Genomic DNA, 24,524 nt, shown 5'->3' with positions numbered 1-24,524 from the left:
TTGCCGAGATATCATAAAGTAATAATGGAGTATATTTCATTTGCCTTCATTGTAAGAAATAACTGAAGAATTTGATTTAAAGTTAGTAACTATATATAATACGGAATATTTGGTATAGTATTTAAGACATTTAAAATGATGCAGTGGTTTAAGTGTGGTATTTGGTACACGGGAAAAAGAGAACAGAAATAAAGCACGTGGCTTTATTTCAGCCAACACTTCCTAGGTATGCATTTTCTGAAGGAAATGGATTAGTATTTTAGGATTTTGATTTAAACACATTTCTGGGAAAGGGACAGATGAAACTAGAAGACATGAGGAGTCTGAAGTCACTGACAGGCCAGCTCAGCGTGTGTCATTAAACAAAACTTTGTCATTAGTCAAAATCCAGAGCAATCTCATCTTGTAACTTTATCCCTATTTTCTTTTGTAATCAAATAGTAAGATGCTGCTGCCTATTAATAGCTGAGAACCATTTCCTCAGTGCTGCTGGAACTCATTTTTGGTGCACACTGCTTTATGGAACACGTAGGTGGAGAGACGTGGGAGAGTAGCAAGCCTTGTAGCAAATAAATGTTTACATAGCCCAGGTCTCACAATTTTTTATGAGATGTTAGCAGCTGTGTTCATGTTTTTCAATCATTTCAAAATATTTTGAAATGATATTAAAATCTCCACCAAGCAATACGCTTTAAAGATTCAGAGGCTGGAAAACTCTAAGAAAAGTATTCTGAAAGACAACCTTTGATTCCCAAGAGATTTTGTAACTGTGCAAAAGGAAATTGAATGTATTTGACAGTAATTTGTAAAGAATCGTGACCAAACTTGTGAAGGATTTCAATAGCACATTGCAGTGTAGATAAAATATTTCTGCCATACGGGTATTTCTAAAGAATCTCTCAAGGATTCTTGACCAAGCTCTAGTAAATAGAAAAGACTATAAAATTGTTTCTGAAGCACAACTGAAAGCTGTTAAACGCATGCAATTATGAGCAGTTAAATAAATTCTCTTTACAAGCTTATTATACTAGCAAACTTACATTGCTCCATTGCTTTTATTTTGAGACTCTAGAGGAGATTTTTTTTTTACATCTAGCATCTAAATGAATCAAGTTCTTTCCTTTTTTTTTTTTTTTTTTTCTTGATCAGGTCATTATTTTTGCTGAGTTATTTTTCCAGTGGATTAAAGATATTAGGCACAATTTACAGACGAAATCAAAGCAAAAATGGAGATGCTACCTTTGTTAAGAAATCAGATATTAATTTCCCTCCTGTCTCTCCATGTCTTTATTTTCCTAGATACACCAGCTTCTGAAATATAATCCTTATAAACAGCAAAGGATTGTTAAGTCCCATTCTGGAAGTTCAATTTTATAGTACAAATGTAACTCTGTAGCAGATGCAACTCATCTCATTCTCTGAAAATGGGATAGGTAAACATGGGTAAATGTAATGTACTTCAAAATACAAAGTTTAATCAAATTAAAGCTCTGTTTCACATTCTTTGGCTCTACTTCCAAGGAAATGTTTCTATTCTAACTGAATATTTATTTTAATACACAGCACTGCAAAATATCATCTTACTTCTGTTATTTGCCTGGAGGAAATTCATTTCAAATATGAAACTTTTACACAATATTTACTGTTCAAGTATTGCAGTTTTTATTAAATGGGACCGGAGAGGATGCCAAGGGATTTAAAGAGAGAATTAATAACAACCATTACTAATTTAGGCTTATGCACTACTTTATTGCAAAAGCAAGGATGAAGACAGAAAACCACGGATAATCCAATTGATAGTAAACATTTTGAACCTATTAACTGTATTTGAGCCAAACATTTTTAAGGAGAAGGCCACAGAGCTAAAATAAGACTTATAATCCATCAAAGATGGCATGCAAAATTAATCCTTTTAATTTGTGTAAATGTGTGACAGTTCTACGCAGATACATCTTCCTCACCTTTATATGATCTACAGTACTTTCAGTGAGATCTCCAATATATTAAAACAAAGTCAGATGCAAACCTACTGTAATTCAAAGAAGCTCAAAAAATTCATTTCAATTGACAATATTTTTAAAGTAAGAACACTGGAACAAAAACAGGACCGCAGGCTAATTCAAAGTGGATGAGACCTCAGGAATCATCTACACCGATCTCCTACTCAAAGCAACGTTGACTCAGGGTCAGATCAAGTTCCTCAGTGCTTTATTTAGTCTGGTCTTAAAGTCTACAAGAAAGAAGACTGCACGAGTCTCTGGGTAACCTGTTCCAGTGTCTGCCATCATCATAGAAAGGTTTTTCCTTAAATAAAGGTCAATAGAGACTTATCAATTGACAAAATACAGGAACTTTTCCATTTACTTTTCAAATTACTTATAAACTTGAAGGAAATATCACTGATCCCATTTCTTTCTAATAGTAACCAGACTCAGTAAGCACTTAGCAAAGGTATTTATCTGTTCATTTTAAATTGACTACAGTAGCTGACAAAGTATATTAATAGTACTAATGAACCACAAGCTGGAATTATGTGTGAAGCATTAATGAGGACTTGAAAGTTACCCCAAACAATGACGAAAACAGAAGCTAAGACACAAATGCTTAAGAATAGTGGCATGAGTTTATTTTGCAAAAGAAAAGCTGCACTGCACTACATACCATCAAAGTCTTGGCACAAAATCAGTTATTTCTGTAGGTCTCCAATCTGAAAAATCTAGATTCCTGAAAGCAGTACAGGAATTGATATTTTTGCTATTTAAAAGTCAGATCGCTTTTTGTTGCTCCCATCTCATATAGAACTGTCTGAATGGTGATTTGTCTTTCCCATACACCTTTCCAACTACCAACGCTTTTTTTTTTAATTTTCTCTTTATCCTCTCCATTCATTGAATGAACCACTTAAAATTGCTCTCTGGGAACAAACTCTCCAGTTCCATTCCAGACTGGCTTCAGCTCTGCCTCTGCTCCCTGTACTGCACTGACTCTTCAACAAAGTCTCTAATTACATTGCACTGGTTACAGCTCTGAATCAATACTTGTTTCATCTGAACTGACCTGTCAGCCACTTCTGACATCCATCAGCCACTTTCTTTTTCATGATATCTTATCATTATTAACTTTTGTGTTCCTACCCTCCACAGATATTCTTCAAGCATTCACAGACCAGCTTCCTGAGGGTAATGAATACAAATCCATGTGACATCCCCACTTTTTCCCTGTACCCTGGCTCAGGGTAATCTCTCAAACAAATTCTCTGCTTTACAAGACTCAAATGCTCAAAAATTTCACTTCTCTGTAGTAATGTCAGCTCAAATCCCATCATCTTTGATTCGCTTTACATTTTGTTGCATGCATTAGTCTGTTTATCTGCCTAGAAAAATCTCAAGCTGCCTCTCTGATACAGCACTCTGGATGTCCAGACGAAAGAACAACTTCTGCTCTTCTAAAGCAGAGTTATCACACTTCCCAAAGCTTCTCTAAATGCTTATCTTTGGTCTGCAATTGTTATTATACTATTTCTGTTAACCTTCTGGTTAATAATGCTCCGTACCTCAGACTCACAGCACAAACATTATTTTTATAAAATTCACTCTCTCCTGTACAGAATCATACTGACTGTCTTTCATAACATTACAGAGAAACCATCTTCACTAAAAGTTGTCCTGGGAAGGAATCACTCTCTATCAGTAGGCATGTCATTCTTCTACTAAAATGGGAAATATTGAGAAGGACGAAAGTATGCCTACACACACTGCTCCACAGAGAGGCTACGTTATGGTAGAAATAAAACATCTAGCATACAGGGATCCACTGACTTTTCAAAAGGTACATATGTTCCTTCATTTTTCCTTCCTCACAATTAAATGGTAAAAAGATGAGGTGTTTTTTTTGTTGTTGTTGTTGTTGTTTTTTAATAGGAACAAACACCATGCTAATGCATAAAAGTTTTTATGAACACAGTACAAAGAGATGGTTTCCACTGTGATGCAGTTATAATTAAAATCAAATAAAATGCCCACCACCAACTACATCAGATGATTGAATTATCCCCAGCAACTGCTTTTCCAAACACTGTAGAAAGCTTTTTAACCAAACAAAGAAACAAACAATAAAGCATAGGAATTCCAGTCCTCACACTCATTTTGTATGATCTTGTGTGCCTCAGACTACAGACTTTTTTATGTGCGTTCATACACACATATGCAAAGAAACTGTCTAGCTAATACTATAAATAACGTAAGTGAAATAATTAAAAGTAATTATGAAACTCTCGCATTATTACTCCCATTCCACAGCCTCCCTTCTTTTTCCTTTTATTTTACCCCGTCTACACTGAAAAAAATTCAGTGAAACATGATCAAAGTATTAAAATCTTCAGCATGATTAGACATTTCCCTTAAAAAGGTAGTTTTGCTCAGTGTTCAGTTTCCTTTAAAAAATTCAGTGACAAATTTCAGACAAGTTGTAATTGTATCTAAATCAACACAAATAAAACATCTTCAGTAAAGTCCAATAGCTTGTTTCTGCTAAAACTTCCTAAAAATACCATGTTGGTTCTCCCTGCATTAACACTAAAGAGAAATTAGTAGTTCTACAAAAACAAAAAAGCAATCCCAACCCTAGGCTTTTGAAGAATAAAATATTTTCAAGAAATAGTCATTACAGGCATTAACATTCCTTCACTGATGATCTTCTCATCTGCCACCTTGCATAGGTATCAAGCTAGTCACAATGTGTGGGATCATACCATAGCAGCTGGAGACATTACACCTCAGATCATGAATCAAAGTGCTGGTGCCCTATAACGAAAGATTGATGTTGTTTTTGGAGAAAGACCCTATACAATTTTATAAATAATGAGATTTTAGTGGAACGTGCAGGCAACAGAGGACAATTTACATTTTCTCCAGAGGGGCTTTTAAAACCACACCTCAAATGTGATAAATGTGGTGTGATGGAAAAAGCCGCCAATGTTAATCCGCTGTGCAGCATAAAGTGTTTAAAAATTAGAAGGCAGTGCATTTACTCTCTGTTGTATAATGGTTAAGCAATCATTTCATCAAGACATTTTCCCTTGTTACAGTAGCAGCAGGTCACAGCTAGCATTTCTCTAGATTTTACAGACCACACCAAAACATTTTTTTTTTAATTAGTATCAGTGTTGATCAGAATATTTTAACATATCTGTAGCCCACAGAAGCACATCAAACCCGTAATGTAAATATTATCACAAATTCATCACAATTTACTCTTAAGTAATGAGGCAATGTAGCCTTCAACAAGGGCACTCCTATCAAGATGTCACAGAAACAGTTTTTATTTCTGAACTTTATTTTCTGATCTCAGGTATGAGGGTGGTCACAGGACCAGGTGCCTCATGGCCATGCCCCAGCTGCAGGGTACCACGAACTGTCCCTAAAGGCCAAGGATACAGGGTGCAGAGATTGCCTTACTCCTAAACCATAGCTCACTGTCATGGCAGGTAGGAAAGGAGCTGGGGAATGACGATGAAGACAGTGGGCCAGAAGCTCTTCCCTGTCTCTCTTTTACTTCATAGGCCTCATGTCCTTCTTCCCTTTCCCTTGGTACAAAACTGTAGTATTCTTGCACAAGAGAAGAGGACAGGAGAAAATAGAAAAGCAGAAACAGGGAGAGAAGCAAAAGCTCAATTACTTCTTTGCAAGTGGAGAGCTGAAGTAGCAGATACTCCCTGACATTCTTAAAATGATCCCTTGAGCTAATAACAGAGTCAGAAAACCTTGGCAATAAGGTATTATGCAAACCAGGGTTACAAAACAAAGCCTGAACCTTTAGCCTGGGCAACAACATCTGCCTTAATGGCATTCTGAAGGAGGTAGCTGCTCTCTTTGAGCAGAATGTTACTGTGGAAATCCTTAGCAGGTCATGTGAGGCATGTCATCTTCCTAGTGAGCTTCTTCTCAGTGGCATGCTGCCAACGCAGCTTGGAGCGCCTTGCTGTTTTAAATACTGTCAAGGAAGTTCAGAGTAAATAATGGGTGCCTTTCTATGTCGTCATAAATCAAAAGATATAATGAATAAAAATAATTTTCCACTTCATGAAATTCTTTATACTCCTCTAATAAATCGTAAGCCAGAAAAATATGAATGTGAAATCTAACTCCATGTCTACTGCATCCAAAATACTTAAGAGTGGAAAAAAAAAGTGGTAACCAATAAACAAGATTTACCTATTGCTGCATGACAATGTTATTTAATGCATACCTGTGTTCACAAGCTTAGAAACAATGGGGAACACTGAATTCTTTTCTTGGTGCTGTCAAGGTCATGACAGCCTTTATGCTCTAGACAGCAGTAGCCTAAAGTCATATAGTTAGTTTTAAGTTATTGCAAAACTCTGATGTCCAGAGTTCATCTAAAAGAATACCCATTCAATTTTGATGCCTTTCTGGAGAAGACTTAGCCTACTTGGAGGCTGCAATTAGTCAATAAATTTCATCAGTGTTTATAATCTCTTGGCAGATACTGAAAGGAAAAGATGAACTGACAAAATAGAGAATATCAGTAAAGTGAATATGCTAAGCCAGCCTTACAAATGGGCACATCTACCTGCCTCAGATAAAAAAAGACACAGTGCTCACTTTAGCAGTTACAAATGGTGGTTTCTCTATTTTGCTAGTTAGAGTAATTCTTGGAACTTCCAGCACATTCTAAATACCATAAAACACGTCAAGCCAGACATAAAATTCAGTAAGATAATGAATTTTAAAATCAACTATCCCTAGAATGAATGTTTTATGGCTGTATATGTATCTCTCTCAAAGAGAGAGAGGTAGATGTGAGAATAAACACACAACACTGAAAATATTAAAGTGCATAGCTTTAGTCCACTTATATGAAGTCCCAGGGTTTCTTATTACTTACAGAATAATGCAACGAACAATATTAATTTAATCAAAAGCATCTGGCCATATTCTGGCAAATGCAACATTTTTCTTTTCCCCTTTTCTGCTTCCTGCTCATAAGAATAGCTATCTGCCAGTCTCAGAACCTCCAATCTATGGAAACTGCAACTGAAATCTATGGAAATCTATAAAGTCTCTTAGTATGAGTGACAATGAGCTGAACACTCTAGTTCCTTATCCAAGTATTTTGTTCAGTCGTGCCTCAACTGACTGCTTAGTCAATTTTCAAAGGGATCTCTTCAGATCAATAGTCGCATGATGCCTCACAAACATACAAGTGATAAAAATTATGAATCTGGCAATAGTGCTCAGTACTATTCTGTGACACCCAAGAGGCTAAAATATCTATAATATTTTTTCTGTTAAAGAAGAGTAAATTGACAGATATCTTCATTAGATAAATAAGAAACAAATGAAATAATGGTAGTAAGAACTGTAAAGAAGCTCAGGTTCAAATGAAATATAGGCTCAGGGTCTCAAGCTCTGGGATAACAGACAAGAACGATGTACCAACTTCTGTAACTGTTCTATTGGCTGAGCAAACTACACACATTTAAGCAACACTTCATGCCAAGTTGCAATGGAGAAATCCATATAAGATACTCATTAGAAACAGACACCACTAGTGACTTCTAATTGCTACAGTATTATGATGTTAATCCATGCACTGTGATAGAAAACTGACTTTACTGTCCATTAAGTACTGGCATGTATTAATGTTTTTGATACTTAAAATACTAATCCTTAAACAGGCACAACATGGATATGTTAGAGAGCTTAGTGGAAATCAAGGGAAGCCTTTAAGAGTTTATCTGTATACTTCTGCTTTACAAATGTTGTTCTTTAGAACTGTCATCTGCAGCTTAACAAAAAATGAGTACTAAAGGCATTAAGAAAGCAGCACAGGAGCATCTTTTTAATTCTGCTATTAGTAGAACAGTACTCAAAGAATTTGGGGGGGGGTTATTTAATTATGTCCTGAATAATTCACATGGAAGAACAGGCTCATCAGCAGACACACAAATAAAAAACATTTCATATTTTTAAACAAAAGTAACACAAACAAAACAATGCACAGGAAATTCTTCTCCTTGTTATTATATTGTTTTTGATTTATGTTATTTTATTATTCTGAAAAGCCTGCAGGATGAAACAACGTAAGAAAGAGTAGAACGGAAATTAAACAGTTACTGTGCTGGGCAATATAATTCTATGTGGGAGACTAAAATTCCATTATTCCACAGAACAAGAATGTTGTTTAACCTAAAAAGCAATAGCCCTTGCATATCTTCTCTCTTCACTCTCTTCCAGGCTAAAATATCTTTACATTATGTTATCCTTTGCAGACTTAGAGCACTTAAATTACACTCATAATACCTTCATATTTCTGAACAACAGCAACCAAACTGAAAAATCCTACTGACACAATTAACTACATCTACTGTTCCAAGCTACTAGGGTTGAAAACAATACCTGAAAATGGCAGTCTGTTTATTTTGTTTTGTTTTTTTTTCCTTGAGATTAGAAGCTGTTGTACTTTGTAAATGTAAGCAAATGCTGGAATCATAACTCTACACAGTGTTTTACCAGTGGAAAACAGGTTTTGTAAATAAAGACTGTATTAACAGTCCTTCTCTACCTCTGACTCTCCCTTTCTTTCTCGTTGAAAGCAGCCCACTAATAAGTGCAACATGGGAACAGAAAAACCAGAAATCCATCTGAATTCTGTGGTAATGTCCTGACTCCATTAGCTGAAAAAGTAGTCTTTCTGTTATGTGCAGAGCAAGCGTTCCACTGAAGAAGCAACAATATTTTAGAAAGTACTGCATTTAGACAGGGAAAACCTTCCTCTCAAACAAAAATATGGCTCACATTTCAAAGCTGTATCTCTCCCTGAAGTGCTGAGTGCATCCATCGCTCCTAAGAGAACAGTAAAATTCAACAAAATCTATGTGCTTTCATACTAATAGTGGAAAAAACAATAAATAATCTCCAATTAATCTTACATGTTATAAATACGGTCCTGCAGGAGATACTTGTCACTTCATGTTATGAGAAAAAAAAAAAAAAGACATTTTAATATCTGGGAGGAATGGACTTACAACATGTATGCACCAAGTAGAAGAGTTACTATATATTAACTGTAATAGTCAGACACTAAAAAATTATCTGCTTAGAACAGGTAACTAACCCAGTAATTATACATACATACTTAGGTTGGACATTTAGCTTTCAAGTTAATTACCAGCAAAAAAATTAACCTGGAATGTCAGCAGGAAATTAAAGAAAAACCTCTTGTTAGAAACACAAAGCAGAGCAATCCGCTTCAAGGCTCAGATCAATTTAATTTTTTTAATCACTCTCTCACACATTTATTCTATTATTCATACTCATAATTTATTCATCCCAAGATGCACCTGTGAAACTGCTAGATAGTGAAATTTTGGTGTATTTGCCTTGGAAAATCGGGAATACGTTTATCTCCAAAAGTATATAGAAAATAACTAACAAGTGCACCCCCTCTGCTTTGAGCCTTACATGGCTCACCATGACCACATAGTTCAGTTTTAGCTAGCTACAGTGATACTAGGTGCTACACGTCCCATTAAAAAAATTATGGAAGCTGTTTCTGAACACACATACTGAAATTCACTAAGGTCCAGATTCATCTGGGTTTCCATCAGCTCTGGCACTCCATATCATCATTTTATCCACATCTCTCTCTTTTAAATCTACACAGGCATTTTGCAGCTCGATCCTACTTACAACTGCTCAAGTTGAAACAGCTTAATGTGATACAGCTACTTTTCACTTTCCAATGAGACAGATGATAAACTACATAGATTCTGGGGGCATGTACATGCAGATCTGGAAGTTTGCTCTAATTCCTTTGCTTTCGCTATCTATGTTTTCTTCCAAATAGATGAAATATATTTCACAGCTGTTATATAATGCATGTTCTAAATGCATTATAATCTAAGAATCATGACCTCAAGTATGACAATAAAGTCTAGACAGACTAATTGGGACTTAAAACCAAACCAATCTACTTCAGGTGACATTTACTTTTAGTCCCAAGATTTTCATACAAGGTGTTTATGCAGTAATCATATCAATCACCTTCTTTTCCCCTCCGGCTGCATTTGAAATCCTAGGCCACTGCAGCCTGAATTTGGGACTTCCAGAGGTGTTCCCAGAGCAGGCTTACACAAATAAAGCAAAGGAGCAGATGAATGTTGGGGAAGGGCAAGAATTTAGTTTCCTTCAGATTATGTCTATGATTTTTTCCTTGTTCCCCAGAAGTGGGTTCCACTTCATACATGCAACTAGTTCTACTGTATGCTAAATAAAAATTAAAGAAAAAAAATTCTTCCTGGAATTATTTCTCTAACCACACAATTCTGAAGTAAAAATCAGAAATGCTTCTAGTTGACATGTAGTAACACTCGTACAGTTCATAAATAAAAATTTTCAAATGACCCAATTTCACAGCAAAACCGAGCTCTGTTCAGCAAATGGAGATCCATCTGAGATTTGAATTAGCAATTCTTAAGTTTATGATCTTCTTATAAAATATTCTGCTCTCCAAAAGGGGAAATAAGTAAAAGCTTACAGCAATTTGAAAATGAAGAGAGATTAAATGTAGTTAATGAAGTCTGGAAATAATTTCACTTAATTATAACTTATTTTGTCATTTATTAATCTTGTCAATTTAGCCAAGTTGAATCAAATTATCACTTGCTTGCTTTATATTTGATACTTAAACATTTTGTTATGCATGTCATTCTACTGAAGCAGCTAGGTGGTACTTTGGCTTCAAAGTTATTTAAGCAATCAAATTTATTGAAAGTTTATTATGCAAACAAGATGAAGACCACCTGGTAATGTTAACAGCTTTATTATTTTGCCATAGCTTTGCAAAAAGCAGAAGGGAATGTTTTTATCACACAGAATAGAAAAAATAATGGAAATAGAAAAGAAGATGAACACAATTGCATTAACAGACATAGACAGTGGAATGCCGACTTACTCAGTGATGAACTGGGTGACTGCAGCCCTCACATGTCAACTGCAAAGGAAGAAGTGCTGTAGCAGCTCTTACTTAAGCCATAGGTCCTTTCACACTAGAACACTGCACTGTCCCTCAAAATAGAATACAATCTCTATCATAATTTGAACAGGTATCTGTTCACTTTCACCCTTTCACCAGCATTGTACCACTAAGTGTTCTTGCAGAACAACTTCTGAGTGGTCAGATCCCTTTTTCTTCTAAGCTTTCACACTTCATATAAACAAAGATAACTATCCAACTATTCTGGTGGCCAGGTCTTTAAATTCCTCTCCAGGAGTAAAGGAGAATAGAGGACTATAAATTGAAATACTATTTCACTAATATCATCGCAGGTTCACTAAAGGAGAGCAAAGAACAGAATTTAAAAAACCAATAGACAATATGAAGGCAGAACGGGGAAACCAACAAAGCCTAGTGCTTCCCTTTGTACAAGGGAGCATTTCTATCCTTGTGACCTCGTGACCAACTTTCAAAGATTTCTCTCTCACGCTACTGAAGCAGAACAAAAAAGTTATAATTTCCACTTTCGAGAAGTTCTTTATCTCAGTCAGTGAAATAAACTGTAAAAATAAATTGTGAAATTACAATGTCAGTGACAGATCTGGATTTTGCATCTGTCCCTTCATTTATTTGTTTTTTAAGAAAAGGTGGTACATCATAATTAGGATTACAATTCAGTGTTATTAGAATACTTTACCCAGAAACTGAGGTTAGCACACATGATGCAAAAGTACAAGTTCTGTTCAGCAGTCACGACTAAAATGTTACAAATGAACTGATAATTCATAAGTGTATATGGAAAATGAAGTATTGAATATTCAAGAATGAAATATGCACTTCAAATACATTGAAAAAGAATGGAATACATTTTTCTCAAATAGTGATGTCTTTGTAAAGAAACTTCATATTATTTGGGAAAATAAAGATGAGACAGTATAGAAGAGGTATAAAATAAGATAAGAGGTCTTTCACTTTGTTTACTAAATATTATCCATCTTAATTGTTAAATTTATAAATGTAAGATGTGCTTAATAGAACTAATCCATTACTGCATTAATCCAATACTCTATAATGATACAGTTAAAAACAGAGTTACTGAGTTACTATTATCCAGAAATGCATATTAAAGGCTAAGTATATACGTGATTATAACAGATGTTTAACATACATGTTCATCAATCACTGTACTGGGTTCAGAAGCAGTTCAGAAGATAAGTGCTCCTTCCACTTTCTTCACTGATTTGATTTTTGATGGCTTTTTAAAATCTCATCTTTGTTATTCTCTGGATTCTTTTTATTTCATAACAGTAAGCCTCTTCAGGAATCAAGGGTCTGAATCATTGGCCATACAACTCAGTCTGACATACAGCAAATTTTCTGCCCATATAGCTCTTGATAGAAATAGGTCATATTGAGGTGAAGGCTCAATATTCCATTATAATAAAATAATGCCAATATATAATACAGCTTTCCATCACAGAGAATTTTCTTACTTTGCTATGAACCTGCACAGACTAAGTGAATAATTTCCATATTTCTTCCCTTTTGCATTCTCATGTCTTAAACTTAAAAATGGTATTCCTCTGTTGGAGAAGCAGACTGTGTACATTATATTTGGAGGTATTTGGGATCTTACAGCTTTTACTGCAAGACCATTGTAAGACCAGAGAAATGAGAAGGTAGAAAGGGTGACCTGTTCACCTCATTGTTATATAATCTTTATATTAAATATTGAATTTTATAAAAATTAATACCTGAAAAATGCCAGAACATAACATACTTTCATAACCCCCTAAAAAAGTAAATAAAAGTCCTACTAAATCACATTCTTACTGGCAAGTTTTAAAACAGAGATAAATTTTATTATTCAAGAACTAGGAGACTGCTAGGAATATCTTACTATAACAAAGTTACCAGAGCTGTATCTATGAGATTCCAAAGATACTTCCCACATTTCAAAAATAATTAACTGAATTTTCTCCAAATGACAGAACAAGCAGCAATAGTTTAATTTCTCTGAACTGCAACACAGGCACACACCCAGCACCTATAATATTTCAAAGAATTTTAATTAAATCTGTGTAACAAAAAAAGGAATGTTTCACATCTTAATTGAAAAATTACCAGCTAGAGAACGGAAAGAGTCTGAAAAAGCATTGACATATAATTGAAGAACAGAATAGATGAGAGTATTTCAAATGGTCTCACTAGTCAGCAACTAGTGTAAATACTGTAATTCAAGTAATAGCATTTTCATGATTAAGAGAAGAACTAATTTCTGTTCTATTGCTCTTTTGCTTTGAGAATCTTACCTCACCCATTGAGAATCCCTGGTTGAACAAAAAAACTTCAACATGTACTCTAACAAATCCAAAGGCCTACTGTTGATATAAGCACTTCACATTAGACACCTGCCTATAAGCAATACAAGAGAAGTGGATATTTATCATCTTTTCTGCAGCTTTTGTCTTTGTTACAAATTGAGGTTCCTTCTGAATGTATTTGGAAAGACAGGTATTGGTGGGCTTTGTAGCAGGCCATACGTTCTGTGCACTTAAATCGTGTGAGTGCTGTAGAGAACAAGGTAACAGCCAAGCTATATTGCGTAATGCGAAATGAAGTGGTTAAGTTCTAAGATTTTGACATGGGAAACCCGCCAAGGCCAGATGGAAATCTCAGCTGTCATGAGCAAAGGTCATCCTGTCCTTCTCAGTACAAGGTGTTGCTAAAATCCTGACTGCTATTCACACAAGTTCATAATATCTATCCCCTTTAATGAGGAGCTAAAATGACTTGCTTATATTATTTATGGTTTTCTTGTTATTTATTTTTTGTCTTTATTTGGTTCTACTTTTTAATAATATGAGTTTGCCAGAGATGCCCTCAAGGTAGTGCTGATCATCTAGGTTAGTATTTCTAAATAATTAGTTTAAGAGAAGCTTGGGTAAGTCTTACAAGGAATATTTGATAAAGCATTTGCTCTTTGAAATCATTTTATCATAACACAGCATTTTCAGAAAGGGCTGAATAAATGAAAGGCTTACTGATAACACTTGTATAGCAAAGTTCTAATGAAAACACTTCTAAAATATTTTTAGAAGCCTTGCTTAGCCCTCTGGGACTATCTATAAACTGCTCTAATTACTAAACATGCTTAATGTTGATAATGCTGTCCACCAGAAAAACAAACAGAAATATCTCACAGAAAACAAATCATTAGAGGGTGATTTTACACCTTTACAACAACAAAAACCATAAAATCCAGTAGGAACAGTAGAAGAAATAGTGAATTTTATGGACAGTAAAAAAATGCTAACCAAAACATCAGAAAATCTCTCTATCTTTACTAGAAACAATTACTGAATCTTTCTTAGGACTCATAAAAAGATTAAGCACATTCCTGAAGCACCTTTAAGTCCCGCTGTCTATAGCCATGTTCCTTCATCTTTCAATGGAGTCCTTCAGCAAAGGCTGTCAAGGCAATTATGCAGATATAGAAGAAAGGTCCCTGCCTTTATTTATTTATTATGCCTAAAGTGTTCTTTGAAGAATTTTTATCCAGATTATTCAGTTCTGCCAAAAATCTGATATCAAGTAAAGTTGATTTCCAGTGTCATTTAACTAAACCTGAAAAGTTCTAATGGCTCACTGTAAAAGGCGGAAAGAAATAATCCTGCGAATAAGTTAATTATCCCCTGGTCATGGATGGTGATTTGTTTATATGATTACTTCACTTCTACATCTGAATCAGATATAGAAATCAGAGCGTAAAGAGCCATAGGTTCAAGGGGTATGGAACCACAAAAACGAGGGCAAAGATTGTCATTAGGCCAAAGAAAATAAGGCAATTTAATTGCATTGACCTATCCTGTCTCTTCTACCACAAATTTTTCAGCTTAAAGACAATTTTAATGTGCATGATGGCACATAAGATGGACATTGATTAAGAAAAGATAAGAAATTATGCCAATGAACATAATTATATATTCACATAGTCATCAGGATCATGACAGAATCAGAATAGGCTATTTTTAGTATAAGCTTAATATTCAGAGAAAACTGTAAAACTAACAATAGCTTTCTCTTTCCTTTCTTATATAAGCTTTAAAAGAATGTATTAAGATGTTATTTTATAGTATTTGTATGTGTGAAAAGAAGTCAAAAGTTCTTGCAAGCTAACACAACATAACATTCTACAGATGGCATCCTCAGTAAAGTCAGGACATACCTTTTCCACTGCATCTCTACTTCTTAATAACTTTAACTACATAATATCACTTTTAAAATTGTAAAAAAAAGAAAAAAAGTATATAATAGTAGAAAGATTTTCTCTGATGGTAGTAGCATTACAATGTATCATGTAGTCCTGTGAAAGAGAACAAAGCATACCTAAACAAAGTACAGTCACTTTTCTTTTCAAACACGAATGCTTTTAAGCTTAATGAATTATCTGCTGCCAAGAACTACATACTAATACTACAGACAGTGCCTATCTGCTATTACTATTTTTATTTCATTTTCTTCTGTACAGTTCCTTTGAAGGCTTCAATCTGTTCAAAGACACTAGAGGAAACTTCTCTCCTAAATGACAGGGGACTTCAAGCAAACATGGTTATAACAGCATATATCCTATATGACATAGCATCAAGATTATTTAAAATATTTTAACAATCAATTCTCACAACTGAAAAAAGCAGCTGTCTACATTGGAGATGCAAAGAAAAGCTCATTTAAAATGTTATCTAGAAGTATATTCTCTTTGCACTGTCTTACTGCTCAAATCATTCATATTCAATGCACTGTTTTTTCTGCTGACACATCTGCTTCTTTTCCAACACCACTGCTCATATAACCTTTCTTTTTCCCCTCCTTCAGAACCATAATTTCTGGACAGTTTCACAGGAATTTTGATTGCTCTTTAAAGTTTATATCATTGCCATCTGACAGCTGTTTGCTGGCCTTTGTGAAATGAGCTGATAGTCTCCGTTCATTTCCTAACAGGCAGGTGTTTGTGACTTAAGAAAAATAACAAAACCATCACCTCTGCTTGTACAAAGACTTTTGTCCAAGAAAGAATGTAAACATATGCACATCAAAGGGTTAAATATATGCTTAGAGTAGGACACATTTTTAAGTGCTCTTTTGTGAGGGATGCTGGATTTGAAATAAAGACGAAAGCACTAACAGCTCTCCCTGGGAGATAACTCAATTGCACAAGACCTGTCTGGTATTGGTTCTGTTAACTATTTCAGTCAAAGTCTGTGTGGTGACAGAACTGTGCTATATCTACAGACAGCTGTATCTACAGACATGCAGTAAGACTGCTTGTGAATTGGGGAGAAAACATATGCAAAAGAAACCAAACTTGAAAACTCACCAATGCTAGGAATGTGGGCAAACTACTGTAAAACTGGAACCCTCACTGTCAATTAAGAGATGTCCTACAACAAAGTAATCCATAAGGCTGTTATGTTTTCCCTATATGCATTTTCTTTACTAATTTGAAGATCAGCCTCCTTAAAAAAATGGGAAAAAAAAAAATGTTTGTTAGATTACTTAAATTCAGTGATTAAAAAAAAAAATCTTCATAGGCAGTTTACTGATGGGTGCAATATATTATGTTACTGAGAAACTTGCTAAGAAACCTGTTGTAAGTATTAATTAATATATTTATGAAGAACGCTGTAGTCTGAATCTTTGATCCCAGTTAAAACTTGACTTTTATTCAAGAAATTGTGAGTGGCAGAATATATTATCCCTCACAACTTTGTCGCACAATTTCCTCATGAGATGCAACCAGTTAGTACAGTTATCTTTGTGATCTTAACAGAAAACAAAAGACCCAAAGTACATTTTAAATGACCACTTCGAAAATAAAGATCAAAATATTTTTAATCCTGTGTGGGTGTTTCATCATCGAAAGATAGAGAAAACTTCTCAAAAGCAGACTCAGTATTTTATACTTCTGCATGGTAAAAATATTATCTTACTTGCTGTAATTGGGAGCTTGCTTCTTCATATATCTACTCACTTGCTCTTACCTTTAGGTTTTTTGACATCTCCCACAAGCAAACATATCTCACGTAGGACACTTTGCTTTAGCAGGTATTCATTTTATTGAGCTCCACTATAATTTGTTAGTCTTACACGATGCCTAAAGATGCTTCACACATTCAGTAAATGGGAGCTAAAAGGGAATAATCTGCATATATTACTTAAGTTGTACATGCTGTAAATATTGATCTACTGATAGAGGAATAAGGAAAAAAGTTGTTCAAAAATTAGCACTTGAAGAATCACTTCACAGGAGCAATTTTTAAACTCGGTGTAGAGATTACAGCTTTGCTTATCAGCTAAGCTAAAGCCTGTTCAACAGTTCATGTCTAGTCTGTGACATTCAATTTATATTGAATATTATATATCTGCAGATCATGAAAGTTCTTGCTTTTATTCTTTTACCACAAATGGTTAAAGTCTCAAATGCTACTCATTGTTATGCAGACAGTGAAGATGCATTTCTCAGTTTTGACCTGATATTTTAGCCAGCTCCCACTGACTCAAGTATGATGTACAGATACTCTCATGCAATGTTTTAAATAACTTTGAAGCCTTTTCTCTCTTCAGAAGTGAGAAGCTGTAATTTACCTAACACCTGAGAACAAAAAGCAACAATAGAAAAGCCTTCATCCCACCTTCGCGCCAACCTCCACAATAGCTATCCTTTTTGGAAATGCTCTGGTGAAGAATTATAAATCTCAGAATATATGAATAAACATAAACTCAAATTAGCTAGATAAAATGACTGCAGTACATATTAGCTCAAACTAAAATGTCTTTTATTTAAAAAGTATCGCCAAGGCTGATGTACCATTCTGATTAACAACATAATTGCCAGAGTTAAGAGAAAGCATGCTAGATTAAAAAGGTACAAAACATTCCATAGATTTATCACACACGATAAATAATTCCTGAATTACAGCCCCCTATCCAGTCCCCTTCTACCACTCAGCACCAGCACCACACACATTTGCTTTCTTGCCATTCCTTCCTCTATTTTTTTTTCCCCATAAGTTTTCTAGCTGTTAACTTACTTCTGTATATAAGATTTCTCTCTTCCTTAAATGACTGCCTACACTGAACTTCCCTACTACCTTCCTAACTCTTCACAATGGCCCATCTTCTTTCCTCAGCATTTGGTAGGCTCTCTTTCCCAATTTTCTCTCTCCTGAAACAGGCAGGAGAAATGCCACCAGGAGAATGTGATTTAATTTTGAAATTAAGTTCAAAAATTAAATTGAATTCACATTTATTATAACCTTACTCAAACTCTAGCAGAAGAATGTCAATAAGTCAAAAAGAAAAAAATAATAAAGAACCTACAGACTACTGAGTGCTATTAAAGTATATCAAAGAAAGTCACAATGTGAAGGAATCCAAGGGACTCAATTCAACCAATACCACAAATGTCACTCAGGTTCCCATAGAGAAGCTCAGTCAACAACCAGCTCTTCACCACATAGAAGGACTGAAACGAGGTGTGACTGTATCGCTTTTATCAAAGCAGACAGAGAACCCCTGTTGGAAAGCCCTGACATATTACCTCCCAAGAATCATCTGTATGCTGATAGTTATAGATGGAAATGATACTACTTTCCTCTAAAAATAGTTGTTTGTTCATTTTGCTGAACATTTTAACGTTATGTCATATATAAGCAATAATGAAACAATCCTAAAAATAACAAAAAGCTGTGAATTGTTCATCTACAGGGTTGGATATCAATCACATACAACTGTACTTTTGGTTTTCTAAATCTGTTCAAAATGCTGTGTCTCTTTACTGAAGTTATCTGATTTGCTATTTCATGCTACAACAAAATATTTTTCATTGTTTGGATTTTTATTTTTAAGGATTTTCTGCCCAAGCACATTCTTTTGCTCTAACAACATTTAATAACAAATTTGACCTTGGAGTGTCTAAGTTGAAATGGTTTCACAGAGTGCACTACATCATAAAATCAGGAGCCAGAGATTCTCCTCCGTATTTGAATTTTATTATTTTAGGAGAAGGAGGAATTTTTCACAGAAAAAATTACTTTTCAGCAATAGTGCAAAGACTTTTTGCATGAGTGCATTAAGAGTCACATTTTCTCCTTACTGAAGTTGATATACAACTATCACTTGTTCAAAGTAACCACGCTACCTCCTCCTGGGAAAATCCCTCTGAATATAAAACAAAAAGATGAAAAGAACTGGTTTGTACTTAGAACATATTGGAGAAGGAATATTACCCAAACAGGTGGGACAGCTTGAGCATTGCCCCTTCCTGACCATCCTGTGTGCTGATACGGCTTAAAGAAGCCACATTTTTTGAGACTGCAACTCAATCCTTGATTGTTCTAGTGGGTTTATGTCCAACATGACCTCTGTATCATCGCACAACTTGTCCTCATTATTAAACACCATTCCTGAGAAATGAACAGATTGCAACAGTTTGCTCTAACATATATACAGAACAAGTATTATTCTTTATATGTGAAGAACCGTCCATGCAATTAATTAATTTAGATGAGTAAATTTTCAGAACTGACCCTATTCTCATACTTCAGACTTTTTTTTATCTCTTTATTCCCCATATACACTACAAAATCTTTGACACATACTAATGGCATAGACACCTACACAAAGTCATTATTTTAATGCTCAGTGAGAATGAAAATTAACTTTTGTTGCTGAATATAAGTAAAGCTATTGTGGTGCAAAAATATTAGATATGTTTGGCTTAGTAATTACATAATTCAAAGATGAAATTGTCTTTCAGTAGATGTGCATTAAACTTTTTTTCTGCCTGAAATAATACCATCCCAACTACAACAGAGTAAATACAACAGTGGGATATGCACCCTGACAGTCTAATCATTGGTTCATCTAAACACACACTCAAGGAGTCAAACTGTTGTTAAATCACTGCCCTTCCCTATTATAAAAAGACATCAGGTGAGCTGTTCCAGTCATAACAACAGAGGAAAACAGCGCAAAAGAAGTTACTGTCAACAGCTCTGCAGAGAAAAACACTGCAGACAGAATATTGATTGCTGTAAGAAAAAAAAAAAAAACAACTGTTTCAGACATATTCTGCATTAGATGCATACCAATCCTCTTATGTAATGTGGAATAGCATTACATTCCATGGACATTCTTTTTTTCATGAAAAAAATTATCTAAATACAGTGGTTATTTATGTCCTATACTGATATAACAAAATCTGAACGCATTTAACATGTTCTCTATGGTAACTGTTATGCTATAAAAAACATCTAGGCACCAATCTTTCTCTAAGATTCTCTTTTTTCACAAGTAGTCAAAAAATGCCCATAAAAATCCTGAAAAGAAAAAAAAAAAAAGATTTCTTGCTGTATTACACAAACCAACAAATAGCACAATAAATAAAAAGTCAAAAAAAAGTCATAGGCAATTCAAGTAATCTGACGTTTTTGTTCTACATCCTACAGAGTAAAGATGTTGAAAGAAATTACACTGCTCTACTTGTTCATAAATTATCTTCTATTTCTATATTTCTATAACGAAATTTCCCTTTCAAACCTCTCCATCCTTACCCCACTCAGAGCTTTCTCTTTTTAAGGCTATGCCATCCCAACTGTCCCAGTATCTTCTCACCAGCTACATCTCATCAGTCCTGAGGGCCAAAGAGCCACCTACCTTAACCCAATGGCAATGCCCTTCCTCATATAGCCAAGGATGCTGGAGCTGCTTCAGGCTCAGGGCCAGACAGCTGGCCCATGGTCAACCAGAACATCACAGGTATCTCTCTGCAAATCTGACTGCCAACCAGCCAGCCCTAAGCCTGTCTGGTGCATGGTGTTCTACTTCCCTAGGTATGGGATCTTACATTTCCCTTTGCTGAACTTTGTAAGGGTCTTTAGCCTGTCCAGGTCACTCGGAACAGCACCTGGCATATCTTCATTTCAAGTACGATGGACAACAGACCAGCCTATAATAGTAATAAATCTCAACTTCGTGAAAAAGCTTTTCAAATAAAAACTACTTTATGCAGAAGAGATTATTTACTTTCTGTATAATTGATTTGTGCCTGTACTAAGGAATGTCTTTTCAAATCCACATTATAGCTAATACTGCCACATAGCAAAAAGCAAACTTTTAATTTAAAGTTATTTAACTTAAAGTTAATTATTTTCCATTATTCAATGTTAGTAGACAAGGCAATAACTTCGGCTTAGTGCCAGAACATAAAAGAAGTTATTCTGAACTTATAATACATGGTTTTAACAGCTTAATGTCAAGAAGTGACCCTGAAAATTAAAAACTAAGTAAAAGGATTATACTGTATCTCATTTAGAATTTTGCATGACTACAGATGAAATATGTAGTGTAAGTGAAATGTTTTGTCAACATTTTCCTGAAAATTGCAATTGTAAATAAAGTATTTTCATTGCTGTAGCACAGTATTCTATAGTAACACTACCCATACCATTGCTATAGCTTTTGAGACTCTACTGTAATACACTTCTGCCTTTTTCAAGGTTTTGTAGAAGGTATTTCTAATTCTTTCTTCCTTTTAACATTACATAAAAGCCCGCTTCACCTGGCACCTCATAAATCACAACTGGAATAGGTAAGTCACAGATAGGGCAAAGAAAAGGAACCTCATTCATTGAAGATATGTGAAGGGACTATGTTTGAAGCCTCTTAAGCGAATGTTTCAGAAATAGAAATCATGCCTGCACCACAAGATTTTTTGCTTCTACTTTTAATTTTCATATGACGTTTGAGTTAATGAGTGATGAATGTCCGCAAACAACAGCAAGTTTTCAAAATGAACATAACACCTGGAAACAATCAAAACAATCACCATCAAATTTTGAATGCATTTATCCTCCTACGAAATATCATTCTGATTAGCCTAGAAGACAACTAACACTAAACGTCAATGTTTAAGATAAACAACTGTGATGCTTTATGGAGGGTATGGAATAAATATAAACGATACTAACAACTTAGTTGTACGTATAGAAGACACTGCTCTTGAACTATTCAGCACTTCAGGTCCTAATTAACTGCAGAATTTAATTTCCATTTTCAGGAGATGCTCTAATTCTAGTTAAGGTTCTAAGCAGGATTCAGTTACAACTATGATTTATCTTCTGTTCATTTACAGAAATAAATTCCACTTCGAGTTTCACTACTACTTTTCTCCTGATCAGGGAAGAGTTTTCAAACTTGCAGAGAAGGGGTTTAGAACTGCACATGAAACTGCTTACAGTCAAGTACACAGCAAGAGGCAAAGGCAGCAGAAAATCCTACCTGTCAGTTCTATCAGCTTGTGCTCTTTTGCCAATTTTTAATGCCTCAGTATCAGGACAAAATTATGAGATTTGTTCTATTTAATTGGTGTTTGTAAGGACTGAGTACTTTTAAGAGCAAAATATAAGATATCACTCTGAGGCCACATCTGAAAAGCAGCCTAATATAAAAAGTTTTTTTTTTTTTTTTTTTTTTTTTTTTTTTTTTTTTTTTTTTTTTTTTACAACTTTCACCGTATGGACCTTGTGCACCCAAGCCACCTGCTGATTTACATATTCCTAGAGCAGACTCATGCCATTCCATTCTTGACCATTTCAATCTTTAATATCTGTTGGGCGATTCTGCGAACAAAGAAATATTTGCACTAGGGAAAAGTGGTAAATTAAAATAATGAAATCAGAATTGCCCTCAAAGAAAGTGCCTTTCAACTAAGATCAGCAAAGTAATAAAACTAAGTTAAAACTGTAGATCCCTGATGTTCTTGATTATCATTCATTACATTTTTTCCACCTAAAAATCTAACTCTTCCCACACTGCTTTGTACTTCATAGCACAGTGACACTAAAGAAATGGATGCAGAATGTTTCAGATTAATATAAGAAATTTAAGTTTAGCTTGTAACAATTATTTCCAACACAGTTTACACACAGTGTGAAGCACTTTTTACAGTGTGAATTTTTTTACTACAGTGCTGCAAGCATGAGTAAATTTGTATTTTCAAGGAATGAAACCAACACCTTTTCTCAACATGTTTCTCTTTTCTTTACATCAGCTGGGGAGAAGGAGCCTTTTATATTGTGTTTCCTTAGTCAGAAGTGAGGCAATATGAACACAGATGGCAGATGCACTTTAAAAAGTGAAGCCTAAATATTTTTGAATACATCTGTAAGAAGTAAAACTTTGTGGTATATAAAACTTGAGAACTTGAGGGGTTTTTTTTAATAAAAATATCACATCTATTGCAATTTAAATCACATCTAAAGAACTCTACAACACTATAAACAAATCTGTTCTTCTAGAATCCTAGAAACTACCCTTAAAAACAGTTCCTCCCTTCTGCATTACGTTTTTTTGTACTTGAATTAAATTTAGTAAGATTCCTTGGCACATTTATTTATGTCCTCCCTCTCTCTATGCAAACTCACCTTGGAGGGTGGAAAGTAAAATAAACTGCTCATAATCAACTAGCTAACAGTCTCTTTCAGTGTTCATTTACAGGAGACGAGGGAGCAACAGTACTTCCTAAGTTGTTTGAAAGCTAGACTTTAACAGATTCAAAATTAGATATATTGAGGAGTGACCTATTGTTACGTAGCTAATCTCTCTTAACTCAAACAGTCTAAGAAAACATTCATTCATAAACTACAAAACAGACTACACAGAGTACTATAACCTGAACAAGGACATTTTGAAAAACTCTATGCTTAACTTATTCAGCTAATAAAGCAAACAGACTTATTCCCTTGTCTTGATGCCTCTTTTAACAAAATAGCAGCCACATTTTCAGATTGAAAAGGCTACTCTTGGACAATTTCCATCAGATAATGCAATTAGAAGTACTCCATGAACTGCACTCTAGTGTAGATTGGATTTGCACTTATCCAGCTTCCCTTACAAGCTTGGAAAGTACTGGTTGTTATGACTAGCCTTTTCTGTGAAGTCTTTGGAGTAGTAGTCCAGAAGGCTTCAGCATTTCTCCAAAACCTGTTCTGTTCTCTCCTTAAACAGATTATTATCCAGACACTCTCCTAATGGAAATAAATAAAATAAAATAAAATAAAATAAAATAAAATAAAATAAAATAAAATAAAATAAAATAAAATAAAGGAAAACTGACTTAAGAATGTCCTTGCTAGAATAAGAGCTGTGTACAGCAATCAACCAGTCCCTTATTGGCATGTTTCACTATGGAGCATCACTGGACTCTAAAGCTCCCAGTCATTCTGAATACTGCAGTCACATGTGCACCAGTGTAGATTTACCTCAGTGTTGGCTCAGGACTGAGGCAAGACATGATGGCAGCTGCCATGGGCTGATTGACTGTGCAAGTCTCCCAGCTTTAAGTGACATTTAACAAAACCCACTCAAATTTACTTCTGCCAAACTGTAAGACCACAAGCCTACAAACTCCCTGACAGGAATGAATTACTACATTCATGGCATCA

This window comes from Gallus gallus, chromosome 4 (genome assembly GCF_016699485.2).
Source record: "Gallus gallus isolate bGalGal1 chromosome 4, bGalGal1.mat.broiler.GRCg7b, whole genome shotgun sequence".
Lineage (NCBI taxonomy): Eukaryota > Metazoa > Chordata > Aves > Galliformes > Phasianidae > Gallus > Gallus gallus.
This window is presented reverse-complemented; position numbering follows the sequence as displayed.